The sequence below is a fragment of the Chiloscyllium punctatum genome, chromosome 30 (assembly GCF_047496795.1).
Source record: "Chiloscyllium punctatum isolate Juve2018m chromosome 30, sChiPun1.3, whole genome shotgun sequence".
Lineage (NCBI taxonomy): Eukaryota > Metazoa > Chordata > Chondrichthyes > Orectolobiformes > Hemiscylliidae > Chiloscyllium > Chiloscyllium punctatum.
Window position 1 is genome coordinate 14,182,220 of NC_092768.1, and position 19,353 is coordinate 14,201,572.

The 19,353-nt window shown below is 47.2% G+C and overlaps 1 protein-coding gene across 2 annotated transcripts in view; it reads right to left on the reverse strand.

Annotated features, from left to right (window-relative positions):
- Positions 1-18,086, reverse strand: part of LOC140455204 (regulator of G-protein signaling 3-like) — a 147,338-nt gene extending 129,252 nt beyond the window's left edge. For both annotated transcript variants that reach the window (XM_072549918.1, XM_072549920.1), the window contains exon 1: positions 17,785-18,086. The gene's annotated coding sequence lies outside the window, so the exon portion shown is untranslated. The remainder of the gene's footprint in view (positions 1-17,784) is intronic.
- Between the last annotated feature and the right edge of the window lie 1,267 nt (positions 18,087-19,353).

Consider the following 19,353-nt stretch of genomic DNA (forward strand, 5'->3'; position numbering starts at 1 on the left):
TGCTATAGTGCGGTTAACGTAGGTAACTGCACAGCAAGATCCCACACTCATTGACATGATGCATCCAATTTTTTTCGGAGGGGATGTTTGAGGAATTTTAGCCCAGAATGCCAGGGAGCACGGTTCTCCTGCACCTCTTCCAAACGGGGCCATGGGGGCCACTCACATCCTCATGAGCTGGGTCTGGGGGCTCAGTCTGAAAGGTGGGATTGTCAGCTGAGATCCGATGTCCCTCTGGAGTGGGACTTGAACACCTGACCTCCTGACAAAGCACTTGCTTATGGCTGTTGCCCTGGTTCGATGTTCCTGCAGTTCAATAGCTTGTGGCCTGAGGGGGCACCACTGACCGGGAGACCCTCACATTCTCGCCAACCAATCGTTGGGGCTCGGGAAAAACAGACAGCTCAAGAATAAGACTCCGTCACTACACGACAACCACATTCCCAAGGCTGATCAATCCCAGAGTCAGATTGGAACCCTGAATCTGTGGCTCAGAGGAAAGGACACTACCCACTGCATCTGACATTGCAGATATGTAGACATAAACAGATTTTCAATATACACACACATGCTTGCAACCGTACATCCAGGCATAGGCGTATTTACAAATACAGAGACTCTTCCTTGACTCTGCTCAGCTATATATGGGAAATGCTGCAGAACGCTCTGACTTTTCTGCATCTCTCCCAATTCATTGCACTGATAAAGAGCTAGCTTGCTGCAAGAGTTAATAAATCAGTGAGCATACTAGCTTCAGGCCAGAAACAAGAGCTGTTCAGCACGGTAATCAATAACAGAAAGAAGCCGAATGGCCTGAAGGGGTGAGGATAGTTTCAGTTTTCATGTTGTGATTTTAATTCTGATATCTCCCATCCACACCACCTCTCCCACTCCACTCCAACCCCAGTGCCTCTTAGCACAGCTGACAGTGGCTGTCAGCAGAGTCGCCCCAGTTCCTATTAATCACACCGATCATTAACACCTATTATAAATCTCAATCTTTCCTTTCCTACCATGAGCACTCTCTTTGTCTTTTGTTCTGGGCATCCTTCCCGTCTGTTTCATTCACTCCTCCTCCATCTTGGGCAGCAACATTAAAACCGTCATTTTTCCAGCTAGCTTTCAGCTCTGAAGAAAAGCTATTGGACTCAGAGAGTCATAGAGTCACACAGGACGGAAACAGACCCTTCGGTCCAACCAGTCCATGCTGAACATAATCCCAAACTAAACTAGTCCCACCTGCATGTTCCTGGCCCATATCCCACCAAATCTTTCCTATTCAAATATCCATCCAAATGTCTTTTAACTGTTGTAATTTTACCCACATCTACCACTTCCTCAGGATGTTCATTCCACATACAATCCACCCTGTGTAAAAAAATGCCTCTTCTGCCTTTTTTAACCTCTCTCCTCTCATTAATTCTGTTTCTCTCTTCCCTGATGTTGCCAGACCCGATGTGTTTTTCCAGCACTGCCTGTTTTTATTATAAAATTCGCTTTCTCCATTTTCCGTTCCATCTGCGGCCTCACCCATCCATAGCTCTGGAGCTTCCCCCCCCCACCCCTCCAGCTGCCTGACAGCCCTATGAGATCACTGTGTTCCACTGTATTTCACCAATGGATGCCTCACCTTAGCTTCAACTTCTGAAATTCCCTGCTAAATCCCTTCATCTCTCGACATCACTGTTTCCCTTCAATACGTTGCTTCGAATCTTTCGATTTGTCCTTATGTGGCCAAGTGTCAAATTCTGCTTGACGAAAGACATTGGGTGGTTTCACTATGTTGAAGATGCTATACAAATGCAAGTTCTTGTTGATGCAGCATCCACTGTCCCTGCGCCCTGGAGATATTATCTTGAATGAAAGTGAATGATTCACGTAAGGCTGAGCTTAGCTCCTGTGCTGATGTGGAAAAGGGGTCATTGTTCTGATGTATTGCATTTTCCATCAATATAGTTTGAACCTCCCCCATTCTGGTTCTGCTCAGGCTAATTGAGGTGATGAAATGTGTCTTCATCATCATTAACAGAGAGCTCCCACTTTCTGACATAATCCTCCGATCACAACAATCTGTTGGTGGTACAGATCTTGAATCTGGCAAGAAACATACCCTGAAGCTGTTTGCTTCCAATAACTGGCTGTGATCTATTGCATTTTTTGTTTAACTTATTAGTTCTCAGGACGTGGGCACAATTGGCTTTTATTTCATAATACCAGGAGAAACAGGAACTGGAGTAGGCCATTCAGCCCCTCAAGCCTGCTCCATCATTCAACAGGATCATGAAGGAGAAGGACCAGAGAAATATTCCCAAGTCAGTATGGTGAGTGTTTTGGAAGGGAACTTGCAGGGGGAGCTGATCCCTTGTAGCTGCTGCCTTTGACCTTCTCGATAGAAGGGGGTCCTGGAACTTCCTACCCAAGGGCACTGAGGGTCCAACCCACAGCAGGTGGACTGCAGCGGTTCAAGAAGGCAGCTCACCACCACCTTCGCAAAGGGGCAAATAGGGACAGGCAACAAATGCTGGCCCAGCCAGCAATACCCACACCCCCTCGTACCATTGAGAAAATGGATTCCTCTTATGGAAGTGAGACCAGGAGGCACAGAAAGACTCCACAGAAATGAGTACGGTCTCTGATGAACTAGTGATTTCTGCAGCCATTGACACAGCCTGGCATGGATGCTTTGCAGCCATGAGACCAGTTTAGGAATTCCTGCCCTTTCCCAGGGAATGATCCCCTGGCTTGAGGTGTTGGCATCTAGTGGGTGAGAGTTCAAAGGTTGGAAAGGCTCTGTCCGGTCTGGGCCAGTTCCACAACATATAGGAATTCCTAAAGAGCAAGTCAAGGTAAGCTGAGGCCTGTAAAGAGAGGCTGCCTGGAAATGTTGCCCCTTCTGTTAACTCTCAGCCTGGGGAGATGACGAGGCTGAGGAGGGACTGAGTGGGAGGATGGAGAGGTGGTGAACAAAGGCAAAGATTCCCGCTGGGATGGGGATGGGAGCTGGATGTTCCTAACAAAGGCACCTCCTGACACCAGTTGCCTGGCAACCTCCGAGGATCTTGTGAAAATGCGCTGTGGTGCCCACCACTGGGACCTCATTTTCCAATTCAAACAGCAGCAACAAGTTGTCAGTCACTTCAAATTCCTCCCTGTGGGTCATGTACCTTCCTTTTCCCCTGTTCTGATGTTTCCAGTTGAATGGGGACATTGTCAGTGGAACCTGTGAATGGAATCTGTGGGTGGGAGTGTTAGCTGTTATTGTTGGCCAGTTAACAAGCTGAAGAGTTGCCCCCTGGCCCAGGCTATGGTGCCCTGATTTCCATTAATCAAGACTTCTTGAAAGCTCTCTATTTAATCTCCCCTTTCACCCCTGTGCTTAAAGTAGTCTTTTCCCTGTCGTGAGCTGTAATCCTCATTCCCCGTGCTCCCCTGAGGGCCTCTGCCATTTCCTGTCCTCCCACTCACTCATACTCGGCCTCTCTGTGTTTTGGTGCTTTTTTGAGAATCTTTCTTCATCTCAACAGATTTTACCATCCTTCTCTCTCTCTCTCTCTCTCTCTGACACACACTCTCTCACATACACACTCTCTCACACACACTCACTCTCTCTCTCTCTCACACACACACACACTCACATTCCCTCTCTCATACACACTCTCACACTCACACACACACAGTCTCTCTCTATCTCTCTCTCTCTCTCACACACACACACAGTCACACACACTCTCTCTCTGACATACGCACACACACCCACCAAAATCACTGAACAAAATGATCACAGGCACCCTTCCCTCCTTTTGAGCGATTTAATGTCAGAACCAATCGCTGAAGAGTTTAACAGAGAGCAGAGCATTAGTCTGATATAAGATCATAAGAAATAGGAAAGGGGGAGGCTGTTCAGTCCATCAATCCTGCTCTACCATTCAATAGATCCTGAGTGATCCAATATTCCACATACCCACTTTACTGCCCTCTCCCCATGACCCGACTGATCAAGAATCTAACCATCTGAGCCTTAACCATACACAACTCTCCCCCCACAGCTCTCTGTGGTAAGGTATTCATCATATTAAGAGCACATCATCATTATTTCATTGCAATGTCGATCAGGAAATTGCACAGAAATGTGTAAGCATTCTTTCCAGATTTGTTCACTTCCAAGTCTCTACCACCAAACACGGTGGTGATCGATATTGCCACGTTTCATGGTATCTCCTCCACGGAAACAGTCCTGATGAGCGCTGACAGTGTGGTGCTGATGGACGACTGCTTTCAATAGGATGGAAAAGATTGTGAGGAGCGCTGGCTGGGAATAACCTTCAGTCAACTTCATCCAACTCAGGCAATCAGGCTCTTTTCATACAGCAGGTTGTGGGATCGTGCTGTGTGCAATCTGGTTGCTGTGGTCCCTGCATGAAATTGTGTCTGCAAATCCAAAGTACCTCCTTGTCTGTAATGGGCTATGGGATGTTGTTGTTTGGATGGGAAAGGCACTACATAAATTTAAATCGACCTTGAATTTATCAGACTCAAACCCATGGACTGGGGTTAATCCAGCTCCCTCACACTATCAGCCTCACTGAACCCTCTAATACACCCAGCGTATCATTACTGGACTGGGGATAATCCAGCTCCCTCACACTGTCAGACTCTCTGAACCCTCTAATACACCCAGTGTATAATTCCTGGACTGGGGTTAATCCAGCTCCCTCACACTATCAGACTCTCTGAACCCTCTAATACACCCAGCGTATCATTACTGGACTGGGGATAATCCAGTTCCCTCACACTGTCAGACTCTCTGAACCCTCTAATACACCCAGTGTATAATTCCTGGACTGGGGTTAATCCAGCTCCCTCACACTATCAGACTCTCTGAACCCTCTAATACACCCAGCGTATCATTACTGGACTGGGGATAATCCAGTTCCCTCACACTGTCAGACTCACTGAACCCTCTAATACACCCAGCGTATCATTACTGGACTGGGGATAATCCAGTTCCCTCACACTGTCAGACTCACTGAGCCCTCTAATACACCCAGTGTATAATTCCTGGACTGGGGATAATCCAGTTCCCTCACACTGTCAGACTCACTGAACCCTCTAATACACCCAGCGTATAATTCCTGGACTGGGGTTAATCCAGCTCCTCACACTGTCAGACTCACTGAACCCTCTAATACACCCAGTGTATAATTCCTGGACTGGGGATAATCCAGCTCCCTCACACTGTCAGACTCTCTGAATCCTCTAATACACCCAGTGTATAATTCCTGGACTGGGGATAATCCAGCTCCCTCACACTGTCAGACTCTCTGAATCCTCTAATACACCCAGTGTATAATTCCTGGACTGGAGATAATCCAGCTCCCTCACACTGTCAGGCTGAGTAATCAGTCTGATTCTGATTTTATCAAAAGATGTCAACTGACTTCACTCCTTTTCAGGAATATCTGAGAGTCTCAGCTATAGAAATCAAACATCTTTCATTTCTTTGGTGTCTTTTATGGAGTCATGACATCCCATCATTAATTAACCTATTTTGTGAATCGGTGTTTGAGATAAGCCCGTTATTGTTATTGTTTCTGCCAGTTTTTATTACCCTGTTCCTAGTTGTCCCTTGAGACGGTGGGGGTGACCTGCCTTCCTGAACCGCCGCAGTCCACATGATGTGGGTTGACCCACACTGTCATGAGGGAGGGAATTCCAGGATTTTGACCCAGTGACACTGTAGAAACAGAAATGTACTTCCAAATTGGGATGGCGAGTACTTGGAGAGGAACTTGCATTTGGTAGCATCCCCCATGTACCTGCTGCTGTTGCCCTCCCAGTTGGAGTTAGAATTAAGCTGAAGGTCACATGTACTCAAGTACAGCGATACAGGAGGACAGTGAAAAGTGTACAGAGTCACCATTCCCAGCACCATTGTAGGTACAAAGACTCTGAGGTACAAAATCTTATGTATAAATTAGGAAAAAAAGAAATAAAAGTCAGCGCTCGGCATTACAGACCTTCAAAAATAGGAGGGCACATTACCCTCACCTCGATCCTGGGTGTCCACACTGTCCCTCACCTCGATTCCAGGAGTCCACACTGCCCTCACCTCGATCCTGGGAGTCCGCACTGTCCATCACCTCAATTCCGGGAGTCCGCACTGCTCTCACCTCGATTCTGGGAGTCCGCACTGCCCTCACCTCAATCCCTGGAGTCCGCACTGCCCTCACCTCGATTCTGTGAGTCCGCACTGCCCTCACCTCAATCCCTGGAGTCTGCACTGCCCTCACCTCGATCCTGGGAGTTCACACTGCCCCTCACCTTGAGGCTGGCAGTCTGCACTGTCCCTCACCTCAATCCCAGGAGTCTGTACTGCCCTTACCTCGAGGAAGGGAGTCCACACTGCCCTCACCTCGAGGCTGGGAGTCTGCACTGTCCCTCACCTCGATCCCAGGTGTCCGCATTGCCCTCACCTCGAGGAAGGGAATCTGCACTGCCCTCACCTCAAGGAAGGGAGTCTGCACTGTCCTTAACCTCAATCCTGGGAGGGTGCACTACCCACACCTCGATCCCAGGAGTTCGCATTGCCCCTCGCCTCAATCCCGGGAGTCCGCACTGCCCTCACCTCAAGGAAGGGAGTTTGCACTGCCCCTCACCTCAATCCTGGGAGTCTGCACTGCCCTCACCTCGAGGCCGGGAGTCTGTACTGCCCTTACCTCGAGGAAGTGAGTCCACACTGCCCTCACCTTGAGGCTGGGAGTCTGCACCGTCCCTCACCTCGATCCCAGGAGTCCGCATTGCCCTCACCTCGAGGAAGGGAATCTGCACTGTCCTTCACCTCAATCCTGGGAGGCTGCACTACCCACACCTCAATCCCAGGAGTTCGCATTGCCCCTTGCCTCAATCCCGGGAGTCTGCACTGCCCCTCACCTCGAGGCCAGGAGTCCACACTGCCCTCACCTCGAGGCCAGGAGTCCACACTGCTCTCACCTCAAGGCCGGGAGTCTGCACTGCCCTCACCTCGAGGCTGGGAGGCTGCACTGCCCTCACCTCGATCCCGGGAGTCCACACTGCCCTCACCACAATCCCGGCAGTCCGCACTGTCCTCACCTCGATCCCGAGAGTCCACACTGCCCTCACCTCGATCCCGGGAGTCCACACTGTCTCTCACCTCAATCCCGGGAGTCTGCACTGCCCTCACCTCGATCCTGGGAGTCTGCACTGTCTCTCACCTCAATCCCGGGAGTCTGCACTGCCCTCACCTCGATCCTGGGAGTCTGCACTGCCCTCACCTCGATCCCAGGAGTCTGCACTGCCCTCACCTCGATCCCGGGAGTCTGCACTGCCCTCACCTCGAGGCTGGGAGTCCCCACTGGCCTCACCTCAATCCCGGGAGTCTGCACTGCCCTCACCTCGATCCCGGGAGTCTGCACTGCCCTCACCTCGAGGCCAGGAGTCTGCACTGCCCTCACCTCGAGGCCAGGAGTCTGCACTGCCCTCACCTCGATCCCGGGAGTCCGCACTGCCCTCACCTCGATCCAGGGAGTCCGTAATGCCCTCACCTGGAGGTCGGGAGTCCGCACTGCCCTCACCTCGATCCCGGGAGTCCGCACTGCCCTCACCTCGATCCAGGGAGTCTGCACTGCCCTCACCTGGAGGCCGGGAGTTCATCGAGTCGAAGTTGGCTGCATCCTCCACCACTGATACCGTCTGAGGAATGTTCGGAAAGTCGATAAAATGAAAGAAGGCAAAGAGAAAAGAAAGGGGACCAGGAAGAATAGGAATGGATGAGCTCCGGTTTAGGAGCGTACTCTGCTGCCGAGATGGAACTGATAATCAAATTTGAAAATGGAGCTGGGTTTGGAAGGTGTTGCTGGAAGATGTTTGGTGAACTCCTGCAGTGCATCTTGTACAAGCTGCTGCTGCTGAGCATCGGTGGTGGAGGGAGGGGATGTTTGTGGATGTGGTGTCGAGCAAGCAGGCTGCTTTTTGTTTTAGTTTATTCCTTTACGGGATGTATGAGTCACTGGCTGGGCCAGTATTCCGGTTCATCCCTGGATCATGTCAAACATCTTGAGTGTTGTTGGAGCTGCACACATGCAGGCCAGTGGGAAGTATTCAGTCACACTGCTAACTTGTGCATTGTCAATGGTGGTCGGATTTTGTGAGGTTTGCATTTTGAAATGAAACCACTGTTGTGATGCAGGATGATGGTAATAGATCGAAATACTAATGTCAGAGTAGTTAGACGGTCTGTGAATGTGAACTGCACTTCCTTTCAGTGTTGGAAGTGCGTCCCAGGATATATGTTCCATTTGAGCCTCCGAACTCCATGATCCCCAAGAGGATTACTCAGATGAAAGTCGATTAGCATGTTTACAGCGTCGGCTAAGACAGAGAATTGCATAACGGCCCATTTTATGGATGGCAACCTGTAACAAGTGGAGTGACACAGGAAACAGTGCTGGGACCACAATTATCACATTAAGGACTTGGAAGAGAAAGATAGATTCACTAAAGCCAAGTTTGCAAGTGATACAGAAATAAGTGGGAAGGCGAGTGGGTGAGGATGACACAGTAAGTCTGCACAGGGATATGGGCAGGATAAGTGAGTGGGCAAAAACTTGGCAGATGGGATGCAATGTGGGAAAATGTGAGGTTATGTACTTTGACAGGAAGAATCCAGGAGCTGAATATTATTTAAACGGAGAGAGGTTGCAGAGGGATTTGGGAGTGGTCATGCATGAATCACAAAAAGCTAATATCCAAACTCAGTTTGGAATAGGGAAGGCCATTGGAATGTTGACCTTTATTTCAAAGGAAATGGAGGATAAAAATAGCAATGATAGAGAGCCAGAGGCTGCTCTCTTATTGGAGTGAAGCGATTGGTGCTGGTTTAACCTGAGGGTCACCACGCAGTGGGGAAGAGGCGGAGAAAGCCAGGACTTCATGGTAACCTCAGCTAGTGTAGGAGTTGAGCCAGACCTGTCAGCTGTCCAACCAACTGAGCGAAAGGTACTGAGGTCTTCCTAAAGCTGCACAAGACACCGGATAGACCACAATTGGATATTATGAATATGTTCGGTCTTCTCATCTATGGAGAGAGATAGCGATACTGGAGGCAGTCCAGAGAAAGTTCACTTGACCGATACCAAGTATGAAGGGATTAGTTTATAGGTTGAGTAGGTTGGGTCTACTGACAGAATTTAGAGGAAACCTTACTGAAACACACATGATACTTAGGGACCTGACAAGGCAGATGCTGAAAGGTTAGTTCCCTTGTGGGAGAGTCTAGGACCCGAGCACATCAAAAGGGTTTGCACATTTAAGACAGAATTGAGGAGGGATTTCATCTCTGAGGGTACTAATCTGTCGAATTCTTTACCACAGAAGGGTATTGAGGATGGGTCATCAAGTATATTATTCCTATTTTATTTTCTCAATTAAAAAAAAGGGGTGGCACAGTGGCCCAATGGTTAGCACTAGGATCCCAGGTTCAATTCTAGCCTTGGGTGACTGTCTGTGTGGAGTTTGCACATTCTCCCTGTGTCTGCGTGGATTTCCTCTGTGTGCTCTGGTTTACTCCCACAGTCCAAAGATGTGCGGGTCAGGTGAATTGGCCATGCTAAATTGTCTGTCGAGTTAGGTGCATCAGTCAGAGGAAAACGGGTCTGGGTGGGTTACTCTTCGGAGGGGCGGTGTGGACTTGTTGGGCCGAAGGGCCTGTTTCATACTGTAGGGAATCGAATATTCAAGGCTAAGTTGCAAAGATTTTTAATCAGGAAAATAATCAAAGGCTTATGGGAAAAGGCAGGAAAGTGGAGTTGAGGATTATCAGGTCAGCCCTGGTCTCATTGCATGGCACAGCAGACTCGATGGGCTGAATGGCTTCCTTCTCCACCTACGATTTGTGGTTTCCCTTCATTGACCGGCTATTCCTTTTGAGTTTCCTCTCAGACTCATCCACTTTCTGGCCCCCACATCCTCACTTTGCTCTCGGGTAAAAGGAGCCCTTCGTCTATTCCCAATGACATTCATTGGGAAACAGTTTGTATTGACAGGTCCTAATTCTAGTTTGGATCCTTTCAAAACAGCAGGGCTGCTATGGCAAACTGGGAATGCAGTGCAGACCTGGGTTTTGATGACCCATCCTGAAAGTCTCTCTCTCTCTCTCACACACACACAAGCCCAGCATTTATTGTCCATCTCTAATCACCCAGAGAGTAGTAAAGAGTCAATCACATTGGTATGGAGTCACATGTATGCCTGACCAAGTAAGCATGGCAGTTTCCTTCCCTATTTGGCATTAGTGAACCAGATGAGGATTTCTTTCCCCTGACAAGATGTTTTTTTTTCCCCAACAATGGATTCATAGTCATTTCCGTGCTCTTGGTTGGATCAAATTCCACCATCCACTGTGGTGGGATTGCAGGGTCTCTGGATTAACAGGCCTGTGATAATACCTGTGGCCCATTGCCTGTCCTTTCTTTATCCCTCTGGGATGAGGGAACTTGAATCTATGTCCGTGCTGAGTCCGAGGGGAGAGTATCACCCACTGACTCATCATTGACGTTGTGATAAATCTTATTCTCACGCGCTTTTCCACAACAAACGTCCTTTTTCCCCAAAATCAGCACAATGTGGAGTCAAACAAAATATCTACTAAATTCCCATTGGCAGCTGCAATGGATTGGATTTGACTGGGGGGGTAATAGATTGAGAGACTGATTATTGCTGGCAACTGTTTCAGAAATGGAATTGAATAATATTATTTTAGTGCAAAGTTTTCCTGACATCTTTTTTTCTGTCAGGCAGCACTCCTCCTGTGGCTCAAAGTATTTAACCCCTTCCCAGTCAAACCTCTGCAATCTTCCTAGACTCTCCAGGTGAACCATTTTAGAAACCGTCGCCTGGTGACCATGTTTCAAATGACTTCCATTGAGGAATCTCTCAGTTCCTGGCTTTATACAGAAAGGGCTGATACACAAGGGTGACGCACCCAGTCTGTGAGCTGTGCCTCCAAGAAATTCACCATGGCTCCTCAGACAGCACCTTCCCAACCCATGCCCACTTCTGTCTAGAAGGACAAGGCCAGCAGCTACATGGGAACACCATCCCCTACAGGTTCCCCATAAAACCATTTACTGCCCTGACTTGGAAATGCGTCGCCAATTCTTCAGGGTTGCTGGGTCAAAATCCTGAAACTTCCTCCCTAACAAAATGAACTGCAGTGGTTCAAGAAGGCAGCTCACCACTACCTTCTCAAGGGTAACCAGCGATGGTTAATAAATGCTGGCCCAGCCAGTGAAGCCCATGTCCATGTGTGAAGAAGAGAAAGGACCCAATAGGTCCCGATTTTCCAGGAATCAAGGTTTACCTGATCTCTTGACCTTTCCCATCTCCTGTTGTGCAAGCATGTCTTCAGTGACCCAAGGGTCATGCGGATGAACTCCTTCCCAGCAATTTGCCTCTTCAGTTCCCTCTTCTTCCTCAAAACCCTTCAGCTTCCATTGCCTCGCATCTCCCTCACTCACCAGGACAATGCCCAGTGTTACACAGACACATAGAAGATAGTACCAGGAGGAGGCCATTTGATGCCTAAAGCTGGCTCTGCCATTCAATATGATCATTGAGTGCAGTACCCTCATCCAACCCTCCCCCAATTTCCCTTGGTCCCTGCAGCCACAAGAGCAAAATCTAGTTCCTCTTTTAAGCACGTAATGTTTTGGCCTGAACCATTTTCTGTCAGAGTGGTTCTGAAGGTTCACCAATCCCCAGGTAAAAGATTTCTGTTCATCTCATTCCTAAAGGGTTTACCCTGTATCCTTAAACACAGTCCCCTGGTTCCAGACTGCCCCATCATTGGGACAATCCTTTGTGCATCTACTCCTATTCAATACTTTCTTGATGTGTCTCAGAGGGACAATAACAATGCAGGTTGTGGTATCGCGTTAAAGATATTGGACTGACCCCATGTAACGATATTGGACTGACCCCATGTAACGATATTGGACTGACCCCATGTAACGATATTGGACTGACCCCATGTAACGGGGGCCATTCTTCCCTCAATCTGGCATTTCTCTGATATGCAGTTGTTGGCAGAGTTCTCAGGTGGCTGTAACATTTCCTTGTTCTGCTAAATATGACTCAGACACTGGATTTGATTATCACCACCGCAGAGTCTGGACTCATCGATAACCCTCTTGACTCAACCAATACGACTTTACCCTCCATGGAGAGGAAATGTCACCACTCCACGTTCCTGGCATTGCCCCAACTTACCAACATAACCTGCTCTTAACTCCTCGCCTGGGCACCCCTTCACCCATTAACTTTGATCATGACACAAACAGCAGTCAACTCTATGTTTAAAATAATTCATTTCTTCACTGTGGGCCTGGAGTTACATGTAGGCCCGACCAGGTAAGGATGGCAGTTTCCTTCCCTGAAGAATATAAGGGAACCAGATGGATTTTATGACAACTGACAGTGGGTACATGATCACCATTGGGTGAGCTTTTAATTCCAGATTGTATTGAATTCAAATGTCACCATCTAACACATCGGAACTTGAACCCATATCCTGAGAACATTATCTTGACGTTCGGCATTACTCGGTCCAGCACTTTTAGCACCTTCCCAATTATCAGTAGCAAGGCAGTCTAATATCTTCCTTTGCAGTCACTCATAATGGCCTCTCATTCCCAATTGCAAGCTGTTGTCATCCATCTCTTTCTCCTCCTTGGTCTAAGCCTTCCCAATCTTCTTTCAGTCATCTTCTTCAGCAAGGTCTCCTGCTTTCTCATAAGGCCAGGCCAACCATGTTCCCTGACAATATTTGTCAACGATTTTCAGTTTCTCCACCCTTATGACACCATTGTGTTCGCACACAGTGAATCTCATAAACATCACCAAGAAAAGCAACACAACCCATTGTGTTCAACCACTTCCCCTAGGCTCTGTCCTAACCTCCATACTCTTAACCTTAAATCAATGTTCCCTGGGCTCTGAATTCCCCAATCTCAAAGAATTAGTCATGTGGCCTTTCTAAAAGTACTTGGTAAAAAAAAATTGAGTTGAAGATTAGCAATGAGTGGTGTTTCTGAATCAAGAGAAGAATGCAGGGAGCTCGACAAGGGATGGTCTCAGATTGTTTTTTTTGTGTCTGCTTGATATATAGTGACCTGAGCTTGGTTTTAGGGAGTAGTACAGAGACGGTTACCAGGACGTTACCCGGAGTAAGTGAATAGGTGGAAGGTGCTGAGACCATCATTATTAGAGTGGTCAAGATTAAGGTAGGCTAGTTACAGAGATATTCAAACAGCAAACTGGCTGTTTAATTTCACTGGCAATGGGACAAGAAGGGAATGGAGGAAATGTTTTCATGCACACAGACAATTCATGATCTGAAAGCTATCGGATTCTAGAGTAATTTACAAAAGGCAACTGGACAGGTCCTCAAAGGAGATTCAATCATCAGATTATCAGGAATTGACTGGGTATCAGATTAAACCGGCAGCTATGTGAAAAAGCTAGCTAGTGGTCTGTATGGCCCCCCTGTGGACAGTAAGATTGTACGATGGCATCCACTCTGTCTGTCACTGCTGAATTTTTCCAGCACATTCACTGTATAGACTCACCTTGACATTTCCGCTTTTATTTTCCAGACACCTTGCCAATAAATCCAGTATTACATTAGCTGCTTTCTAATTGTCGAGTCACTTTCAATGTTTTGGGAACGGTACTTGCTTTTTCTGCCCCATTCAATCATTCACCAGTCGAAGTACAATTTTACACGGGATGTTAAATCAAGGCTCTGACTGCTTACTGTCAGAAATTCCATTAGCATGATGCAGGGAGTCCTCACTCGCATCCTTTTCCGTAAATCTTCACCAACAAAATCAGAGCAGCTCGTCATTACCATGTTGCCATTTGTGGGATCTTGCTGTTACTTCCATTTCTACAGTTACATTGATTCTCTCACAGGATGTAGGCATCGCTGACGAGGCCAGCACTTACTGCCCATCCAAAAATGCCCAGAGGGGAGTTAAGAGTCAACCCTATTGCTGTGGGTCTGGAGTCACATGTAGGCCAGACCAGGTAAGGATGGCAGTCTCCTTCCTTACAGGACATTAGTGAACCTGCTGGGTTTTCCAACAATCCGCAATGGCTACTATTAAGTTAACTTTGCATTCCAAATCTTTCCTTAATTTATTGAATTGAAATTTCACCATCTGCCATGGCGGGATTCGAACTCTCATCCCCAGAACATGAGCTTGCAGCTCTGGGTTACTCCCCAGTGACATAACCACAACGCATACTACTTGCCTTAAAATCATGTGGTATATTAGATTAGATTAGATTTGATTAGATTACTTACAGTGTGGAAACTGGCCCTTTGGCCAGGTAAAAACAATGACTGCAGATGCTGGAAACCAGATTCTGGATTAGTGGTGCTGGAAGAGCACAGTAGTTCAGGCAGCATCCAAGGAGCAGCGAAATCGACGTTTCGGGCAAAAGCCCTTCATCAGGAATAAAGGCAGTGAGTCTGAAGCATAAGTCCACACCGACCCGCCGAAGCGCAACCCACCCATACTCCTACATTTACCCCTTCACCTAACACTGTGGGCAATTTAGCGTGGCCAATTCCCCTGACCTGCACACCGGAGCACCCGGAGGAAACCCACACAGACTATCAATATTGTGGAGAGGTTTTTCCTTCTTCTTTGAAGAAAAAGAGACATAGTTACTCCAGAAGTGGTCCTGGTAATGATCGCACAATTCATTCCTGGGATGAAAGGTTAGTTTAATGTGGAGAGGGGGAACAGGTTGGACTGCTGGAGTTAGGAAGAATGAGGGGTGATCTCGCACCTCTGATCCAAGATCCTTCACAGCCCTGCCCCCTTCCTGACTCTGTCACATCCTCTAACCCTGGATACCCTCCCTGATCCATGTTCATCCCATTCTCACCACTGGTGGCCACCTCATCAGCTGCCTAAACTCTGGAATTCCTCCTTACACCTCTCCATCCCTCTGTCCAAGCTTAATGACTTTCAGTCACATGCCCCGTTTGTGGCCTAAAGAACAGATAATGAGAACGGTCTTTGCCTGTGGTCTGTGGCAGTCTTACCCCCGAGAGCTGTGGCCACTCAGTCATTGGATGGATTCAAGGTTGAGGTTGATCGATGTTTGAACACCAAGAACTGACGGGTCACAGAGGTAGGGTAGGAGGGACAGTCTGACGTGGGTGTCTATTTTATTGAATGTCAAGAATGCCAAGAGAGGCCAGTCCAGCTCCTATTTCTCACATTCTGTAATTACAGTGGAGCAAACCCTTTTTTTCTTCATTCCCCATACAGTGCGCAATGACCAGCTCATTCCTCATCCTTCCCTTTGTAGTGAACTGCTAGCTACGGACACAACTGTTAAAAGATTTCCTGGTGTGTGCGCTTGTGCTGGAATACTGCTCAACTACAGCTCCACTTATTGTTCAGCAACATTCAGATATACAGGCATAACACAGCATCTAACACGCACACATATCCTTCATAAACACACACACAGGCATATGCACACAAAAACACACGTACTGAAACACAAGACACACACACACACACCAAGAAACCCACATTCCCACACAGATATACACATGGAAACATAAGACACACACACACACGCTCACAGAGACAGAGTCATAGACAGATGACAGAATGTCACTACACAGCCTTGCATACACGAACACAGATGACAGATTGGCAATTAGACACACAATCAATTGTTCACACACAGGGATAGAAAGAAGAACATGTAAGTGCGTACATCTAACTACAGAAAGGTATATGCACAGACATGAACACACATAGACATTCATGAGCACAAGGACACATGCACACAACAGATATACTCCATACATACACACTCATTATATGTACACTCAGACACTCCCACACACACATGTAAACACAAAGGTACACACATACATCGACACATGTACATACCATTGACATCCATCTAAATGTCACTGCATTCGGACAAGAACATGACAAGATGCAACAGACAGTAGCACAGATAAACTCTGACAAGCAAGCCTAAGGAGTCAATGTCAGGCATGCTCATACAGATATTAATTCAACTTATCAATTTCAGTACAATCTCTCAGACTGACTGCACCCAGTGCAGGTTCAGATTAATCTGCCTCACATTTGGACCCTGGTCTGTGAATTCTAACCTTACTGTTGTCTCTGTTTGCCATGGTCAGTGCTCTGCTGGTACCATGAGCTGTTTTTTGTGAAGTGAACATTTCACGTGTGTATCAACACGGGCACCGTTGGAAACCTGGCTCCCTGGATTCTGTCGCTATCACTAATGTTGCTCCCCTCAAAACTAACAATAGATGGAAAGTCCCTGTCTGTTTCTGTAATCCAAGATCAAACAACAGAATGCTGAAACAGATTCACGTGGAGCTAATCCCCTCCAACAGAATTTACAGGATCATTTATTGGGATCTGTTACTGCAATGTAATTATCTTCTTAACCCTCCCCAGGACAAGCTCTCGATATTTCAATCAGCTTCTCTCAGTCCCTTCATCTTTGTTCCATCTTCTCCTTTTCTCTCTGCTCACTCTGACTTCCCTTGGCTTGCTGTTGCACTCTTTCCTTGAAATCTCTGCTTCCTTCCACCCCTCATTCTGTGCCGAATCTCTCCACAGCTCATCTGTCTTCATTACTCTCCCATTCCTCTGGGATTTGGTTTCTCTTCCAGGCTGTTTCTGTATTGTTTTCTTCCTCCGTGTACTTTCTCTGATTCAATGTGTTCTCTCTTTCTCTCTCTCTCTGTTCCTGTTTCACTCTGTGTTTCCGTCAGTCTTTCTGCCACATTCTATTTATTCCTGCAGTAGCTCTCCCTCTGTCTGTCTCTCTGTCTCATTAGTTCACATCTCTTTATTGTGTTCATTTCCCTCAATGTTCCCTTTGTGTCTCTCATCTCCTTGTTTCTCTCTTCCTATTTCTCGTCCTCTCTGTCTCTCTAATGAATGCTGTTGGTTCTCATCACTACCATCTGTCTCTCTCGTTTTGACATGTCCTGTCACTCTCTCTGCCCAACTCTCTTTCTCTCTCTCTCTACTTCACTCTCTCCCTCTCTCTACCTCACTCTCTCCCTCTATCTTTCTGGCTCACTCTTTTCCTCTGTCTGTACCTCACTCTCTCTCTTTACCTCTCTGCCTCACTCTCATTCCTCTCTCTGCCTCATTTTTTCTCTCTCTGTCGAACTCTTTCCCTTTATCTCTGCCTCTCTCTGCCTCTGCCTCACTTTGTCACTCTCTCTGCTTCACTCTGTCTCCCTCTCTCTTGGCCTCACTCTGTCTCTTCCTGAGTCTCTCACTGTCTGCCTCATTCTCTCTCTCTGTCTCTGCCTATCTCCCCCCCCCCCCCCCCCCCCCACCACCCTCCTTTTTTGTTCTGCCTTACTCTCTTTATCACCTTATTTCTCTCTGCCTCACTTTCTCTGCCTGTTCTCTTTCTATTTTCTGCTCAGCTGCCAGAGACAGAGCTTCAGCAGAGGCTGATGTCTGTTCCCAGTTTACCGCAAACCCCTCGATATGCTGGAATTCTGGTCAAATCTGAAGTCATTTATTGTTTTATAAAGATGGGCTAAAGCAGTTGGAATGCAATACAACTGATGCAGCAGCTATGTGAAACTTTAACACGGCACTATTTCACAAGAAAGCGCACACACAAACACACAGAACCAGAGCAATGGAAAGTGGTTGTTTTCATTACCTTAAATGAGTGAACATCCAGCCGAATCTTGCTGCCGGAGGCTCAGGAGAGAGAGTGAAACTGTGAAGGATCTTGGTGCTGCCTCAGGCACACACACACAGTGTGTGAGGGAGGGAGGGAGGGAGAGAGCTTGCTGCTGTTGCTTCCCTGCTTACTGGAGTCTGGAGGTCGTTGTCTGGTAAAAAGGATATCTTCGCGGTCACACCCACACGGATTTTGACATCAGCTCTGTGTTTGCATTCAGCCCGGGCTGCAGTCACTCGAGAGAATCACACAGTATTGCTTTCAGAAGGCAGGCGTGTTAGACCCATCCTCTACTGGATTATTAATGGAGCCTTTTCAGTAACGGAGTTAAAACTCCACCACAGATATACACTCGGACAGACACACACAGATATACACTCGGACAGACACACACAGGTATGCACCCAGACACACACACAGATATACAACCAGACACACACAGATATACACTCGAACAGACACACAGATATATACACACACAGATATACACCCAGACACACACACAGATATACACTCGGACAGACACACACAGATATACAACCAGACACACACACAGATATACACTCGAACAGACACACAGATATACACACACACAGATATACACCCAGACACACACAGATATACACACACAGATATATACACACACGGATATACACCCAGACACACACACAGATATACACTCGGACAGACACACACACACAGGTATACACCCAGACACACACAGATATACACTTGGACAGACACACACAGATATATACCCAGACACACACACAGATATACAACCAGACACACACAGATATACACTCGGACAGACACACACAGATATACACACACACAGATATACACACACACAGATATACACCCAGACACACACAGATACACACACACACAGATCTACACTCAGACAGACACACAGATATACACTCGGACAGACAAAGATATACACCCAGACACACACACAGATATACACTCGGACAGACACACGCAGGTATACACCCAGACACACACACAGATACACACACACACAGATATACACCCAGACACACACACAGATATACACTCGGACAGACACACACAGATATACAACCAGACACACACACAGATATACACTCGAACAGACACACAGATATACACACACACAGATATACACCCAGACACACACAGATATACACACACAGATATATACACACACGGATATACACCCAGACACACACACAGATATACACTCGGACAGACACACACACACAGGTATACACCCAGACACACACAGATATACACTTGGACAGACACACACAGATATATACCCAGACACACACACACAGATATACAACCAGACACACACAGATATACACTCGGACAGACACACACAGATATACACACACACAGATATACACACACACAGATATACACCCAGACACACACAGATACACACACACACACAGATCTACACTCAGACAGACACACAGATATACACTCGGACAGACAAAGATATACACCCAGACACACACACAGATATACACTCGGACAGACACACACAGGTATACA